Source organism: Apteryx mantelli, chromosome 4 (genome assembly GCF_036417845.1).
Source record: "Apteryx mantelli isolate bAptMan1 chromosome 4, bAptMan1.hap1, whole genome shotgun sequence".
NCBI classification, from domain to species: domain Eukaryota; kingdom Metazoa; phylum Chordata; class Aves; order Apterygiformes; family Apterygidae; genus Apteryx; species Apteryx mantelli.
The window spans coordinates 45,656,368-45,662,697 of record NC_089981.1 but is presented as its reverse complement, the minus strand read 5'-3'; positions in this window follow the sequence as shown (position 1 = coordinate 45,662,697).

Below are 6,330 nucleotides of genomic sequence, written 5' to 3'. Positions count from 1 at the left end.
TAAATGGTATTTTAATTAATACCTATGGAGTCTGAATGCCTTTCTTATTGGGATCCATAACAATCACTTGCAACAGTGCGTTACATTTGGTGTAGTTGGCAGGATCCCAGTGAGAAATGCCTTTCTGGATAAAGAACAGTGAGGAAAAGATAGAACAGGTGCCCAGCTGACCCCAGGCACAGGCGTGGGGGTCAGTCACACAGTCTTTGGCCTGGCTGAACTCCCTAGTGAGCTGGGAAAATGAAAAGGAGTTATCTGGATGTTCCACCCCAGCTGATGTATTGGTTTGTCCCCAAAAATATGGGGTGAGAAAAGAAAAACTCAGCAAGATTGGCATAGTATTTAGTTGTTACTAATGTGCTTGAAATGAGTGTGAGAATGTTCTGACCAGACAGAAGAGTTGCAAGAAACCAGTAGCATATGGGAGGAACTAATACAGGTGTCCCAGCAATAAGAAATGCTAGCAAAGGAGCACACTGCTTAATGTGCCCTCCGGAGGCAGCCTGTGGTTCATAAGCAGCAGGTGCAAGGTGAGGGTTAGGATCCTGGAACTTGGGACCATTAATTGTGAACAAAGCCCCCCCCCCCCCCCCCCGCCCCCAAACCCCGGGAACCTCGTTATATGATCTTGGTGCTAGTTTACATCCAAGGAGAATTGCAGACCATTGCTGAAACTTACTGGAAAAAAAAAAAAGGGCAGACTAGGGCAATGGCTAATATGAGTGACTGTGTGAAATAAGTAGGCTAAAAACCCTAATCCTATTAAGGGGGGCCTCCACCAGGAAAGTGTGTGTGTGTCAGTGTGCTGCTTTATAATACTGATAACCATTACCTTTTGGGTCAACGGACACGTGGATCAGCTGGCTGATCAGGGTCTGCCATGCCGATGGGGGCCTCACTGTGGAGAGCCAGCATGCCTGTAACTCTTACGCCTTCAGGCAGCAAGCACAAGGGTCAGCCAGCTGGTCTGGGTCTATCGTGCTGGCAGGGCTTCACCAGGACTTTGGTGTGCTGCTAAGCACTGCGCTGCTGGGGCAGCAAGTGCACAGGTCTGCTGGCTGCTTGTGGTCTTCCGTGCTTGCAGGGCATCACCGGACATCTAGCATGCACATAAATGTAACGATTACACTTAAACCTCACATCATGGCTGGGGTTTGACCTTTGGACAACTCATAAACTACCTTGAACCTGACCAAGGTGTTTGAATGAAAAGGCAGCAGCAGGCTGCAAGGGGAGGGGGGGCAATATCCTGGGTCCTGAAGTCCTCCCCACTTGGCTGCTCTGTGACAGCTCAGCTGTGAGCATTCCCGAGTCCTCGGGGACAGAGCCCCTGGGCGAGAGTGTGGGGGATTCATCCTTTTGCAAACATACCCAAAGTGTTAAAATTGCTGATCAAACTGTGTAACTTACTTCAGGAGCATATTCAGAAACATCCCAACTTTTAAACCAGCAATCTGTATTGGTCACAGCGCAGACAAAGGCCCAAGGAAACAGGCTAAAGCCAAATCCTCTATACGCTGCTCCCTGGAAGTTGGAAAAAAGGTTACACAAGAAAAAAACAATTGCAAAAGAATTTCCTCACTTTAAAAAAAAAAAAGTCAACGTATATGGGGCAAAGCATCAAAACTCCCAATTAGGTTGAAAACCATGCCTTTGGGAGGAAAAAAGGTACAAATCTTTATTACTCTATGAAAGGAAAATAACATCTATCACTCATGGGGTAAATGCAGAAAGAAAATGAAAGATAAAAAGTTGCTTACAGGAATGATGAACAGAGACACAAGAGTTAAATGTCTGAGGGGTGGAAGTCAAAGCTCCTGGAGATGTGATAGCTGATGCACACTGTCCCATTGCAGAGGCTAATCACAAGAATGTGAGAAACAAATAAGAAGCCTAGATGCACAGCTACAAAACAAGAAAAGGCCTATAATGTGAAGAGCCAGCAGTTCTAATTACCAACACTGTTATAAGAAACCAGAAGTGGCAGGAAACGGTCCCAAGATGTAGTAAAAATCTCTGATTATACAGCAAAATCAATGTAAAGAAATACATTTAAATTTAACTAATAGATGGATGTAACCTTGAGTAATTTTAAGAGAAACAGTTTCAACAGTTACAGTTAAAGCCAAACTATAACACCCTAATGGCCTTGGTAGGTCTTCTTGTTCTGTTTGACTGGGCAATCCTCTTAAGAAGAGCATCTTGAAAGGAAAGAGCCAGACTCAGTGACAGAACTGTCAGTTTCAGTAAGGTTTTTCTTAAATAAGTGTTTAAGAAACTGAATCGTGGAACCAGAATAGAAGTCACATTAAAGGAAGATAGCATAGATAGTATCAGAGAATACTCATACTATCTGATAACCAAGCTCAACATCAGTATTCTAGTGTTTCTAAAAGTTAATCCTATATAATGCATGATCCTAAGTAAGTGCTAACGTTTTCCATTTGAAGGAAAGAAAGAGAAGATGGTAAAATCTATGCATACATACTGCTGATTTACGCTAAAGTTTGTTTATTATAGAGAAGACAGAGAGATGAAGGAATGAAAAGAAAGTGCGACTGAGTATATTGAAAGCTCCTTTGAAGGGAAAAATTGCATCTTTAGGAACAAAAAATAACTATTAATAACAATCTTTTGTTAATACTGTCTTCAATAGGTAACAAAAAACTGAGAGTATCCCATTCCAGTCCTACAGATACTGAACTATGTAAATTATGCATGTGCATATATATGTGGATTTATGAGTATCACCTTCTGCATTTACAAAAGGTGCTGCACAATGTGGGGAGAGATGAATTGCTCGCAAGCTCACATAAACCCTCCTGTGAGAGGCCTAACTGTAGGCCTAACTGCAAGGCTTTTGATATCTCTGCTACCCTCTTCACCATGTCACCAGTAAGATGAACAAGGGATCAGTAAAACAGTCAACAAATGAGTAAATAGGTGAACACTCACAGAAAGGGTATTAACCAACAAGGTTATGATCAATCAAATGTCATCCAACCATGAACCAATTGTACATATAGTAAAGAAAAAAAAAAGTTCTCCTCAGAATATGGACCCCTTTTCCCCATCAGCAAGGTGGATCAATCACCATCTTCCTGATCAGGGCAGGTCTGTGGACTGCTCTTGCTAGTAGAGGGTGGTTGAACAGTGGCTCCTCTCCTTGGCCCTTAAGGCCACTAGACATGAAAACATAGCCAATTGTAATGTCATTGGGTAATTGTCATTTGGGTAAGGATCAAAGGGCAGGCTAACAGAGGTGACACTGTTGTGGGCGTTTACTACAGGCCACCTGATCAGGATGAGGAAGTCGATGAGGCCTTCTACAGACAGCTGGAAGTAGCCTCACGATCCCAGGCCCTGGTTCTCATGGGGGACTTCAACCACCCCGATATCTGCTGGAAAGACAACACAGCTAGGCACAAACAGTCCTGGAGGTTCCTGCAGAGCATTGGTGACAACTTCTTGACACAGGTGGTGGAGGAGCCAACAAGGAGAGGTGTGCTGCTGGACCTCGTACTAACAAACAAAGAAGGACTGGTGGAAGATGTGAAGGTTGGGGGCTGCCTTGGCTGCAGTGACCATGAGATCGTGGAGTTCAGTATCCTGCGAGGAGACAGCAGGGCACCAAGTAGGGTTGCAACCCTGGACTTCAGGAGAGCAAACTTTGGCCTCTTCAGGGACCTACTTGGAGGAATCCCATGGGTGAGGGCCCTAGAAGGAAGGGGTGTTCAAGAGAGCTGGTTAATATTCAAACATCACCTCCTCCAGGCTCAAGAGCGGTGCATCCCTATGAGTAGGAAGTCAAGCAAAGGAGGCAGGAGACCTGCATGGATGAGCAAGGAGCTCCTGGCAAAACTCAACCAGAAGAAGGAAGTATACAGAAAGTGGAAAGGGGGACAGGCCACTTGGGAGGAATATAGGAATGTTGTCAGAGTATGCAGGGATGCAACGAGGAAGGCTAAGGCCCGTTTGGAATGAAATCTGGCTAGAGATGTCAAGGACAGCAAGAAGGGCTTCTTCAAATACATCAGCAGTAAGAAGAAGACTAGGGAAAATGTGGGCCCTTTGCTGAATGGGGTGGGTGCCCTGGTGACAAAGGATGCAGAGAAGGCAGAGTTACTGAATGCCTTCTGTGCTTCAGTCTTTACTGCTCAGGCCAGCCCTCAGGAACCCCAGATCCTGGAGGCAAGAGAGAAAGTCTGGAGAGAGGAAGACTTTCCCTTGGTGGAGGAGGAGTGGGTTAGAGATAATTTAAGCAAACTTGACACCCACAAATCCATGGACCCTGATGGGATGCACCCACGAGTGCTGAGGGAGCTGGCGGACATCATTGCTAAGCCACTCTTCATCATCTTTGAAAGGTCATGGAGAACAGGAGAGGTGCCCGAGGACTGGAAGAAAGCCAATGTCACCCCAGTCTTCAAAAAGGGCAAGAAGGAGGACCCAGGGAACTACAGGCCAGTCAGCCTCACCTCCATCCCTGGAAAGGTGATGGAGCAGCTCATCCTGGAGGCCATCTCCATGCATGTGGAGGAAAAGAAGGTGATCAGGAGTAGTCAGCATGGCTTCACCAAGGGGAAATCATGCCTAACCAATCTGATAGCCTTCTATGATGGAATGACTGGCTGGGTAGATGAGGGGAGAGCAGTGGATGTTGTCTACCTAGACTTCAGCAAGGCTTTTGACACGGTCTCCCATAGCATCCTCATAGACAAGCTCAGGAAGTGTGGGCTAGACGAGTGGACAGTGAGGTGGATTGAGAACTGGCTGAATGGCAGAGCTCAGAGAGTTGTGATCAGTGGCACAGAGTCTAGTTGGAGGCCTGTAGCTAGCGGTGTCCCCCAGGGGTCAGTACTGGGTCCAGTCTTGTTCAACTTCTTCACCAATGACCTGGATGAAGGCACAGAGTGCACCCTCAGCAAGTTTGCTGATGATACAAAACTGGGAGGAGTGGTGGATACCCCAGAGGGCTGTGCTGCCATTCAAAGAGACTTGGACAGGCTGGAGAGGTGGGCAGAGAGGAACCTCATGAAGTTCAACAAAGGGAAGTGCAGGGTCCTGCACCTGGGGAGGAATAACCCCCTGCACCAGGACAGGTTGGGGGTTGACCTGCTGGAAAGCAGCTCTGCGGAGAAGGCCCTGGGAGTGCTGGTGGACACCAAGTTAAGCATGAGGCAGCAATGTGCCCTTGTGGCCAAGAAGGCCAATGGTATCCTGGGGTGCATGAAGAAGAGTGTTGCCAGCAGGTCGAGGGAGGTGATCCTCCCCCTCTCCTCAGCCTTGGTGAGGCCCCATCTGGAGTACTGCGTCCAGTTCTGGGCTCCCCAAGTACAAGAGGGATGTGGCACTACTGGAGCAAGTCCAGCGAAGGGCTACAAAGATGATTAGGGGACTGGAACATCTCTCTTATGAGGAAAGACTGAGAGAGCTGGGCCTGTTTAGCTTGGAGAAGAGAAGGCTGAGAGGAGATCTTATCAACGTGTACAAGTATCTGAAGGGAGGGTGTCGAGAGGATGGGACCAGACTCTTTTCAGTGGTGCCGAGCGACAGGACGCGAGGCAACGGGCACAAACTGAAACACAGACACTTCCATCTGAACATGAGGAAAAACTTTTTCACTGTGAGGGTGACAGAGCACTGGAACAGGTTGTCCAGAGAGGTGGTGGAGTCTCCTTCTCTGGAGATATTCAAAACGCGCCTGGATGCAATCCTGTGCAATGTGCTCTAGGTGACCCTGCTTGAGCAGGGGGGTTGGACTAGATGATCTCCAGAGGTCCCTTCCAACCTCAGCGATTCTGTGATTCTGTGATTTATACCAATTGTGTTTTGGTCAGCTTTGTGGCTGCATGCAATGCACCTCCTGCCGATTACAACACCCTGCTGGGGGACGGCCCCACCTGCTCAAGGAGCCCCTGTGAGGCCAGCACAGAGGTGGCCTCTGAACTGGGAGCTGGGCATCTGTGAGGCCAACTACTGCACTCACAGGAGGGTTGAGGTTTTGATGGAGAGTCAGCATATTAACCACAGTGACCCTGTTACAGCGAGTCAACACACTCCAAGGGGCAGAAAAATCAGAGCCTGAAGTCTACCCAAAAGCACTGGCCAGATGGAAAGGCCTCACAAAAGTGTTAAGAGAAAACATTAACGCTGGATCTGAAGTACTGCGCCAGAAGTTACAGCAGCTAAATTAATTAATACCTCAGATTACAGGCTCCATATGCAAAGTAGTACCTGTAAAACAGATGCCCAGGAATACCTCTGTCTTCCTCTATATGCCTGACTGGCTGTCACGACTCACACTGAATAATGCCAACACGTGGAAGG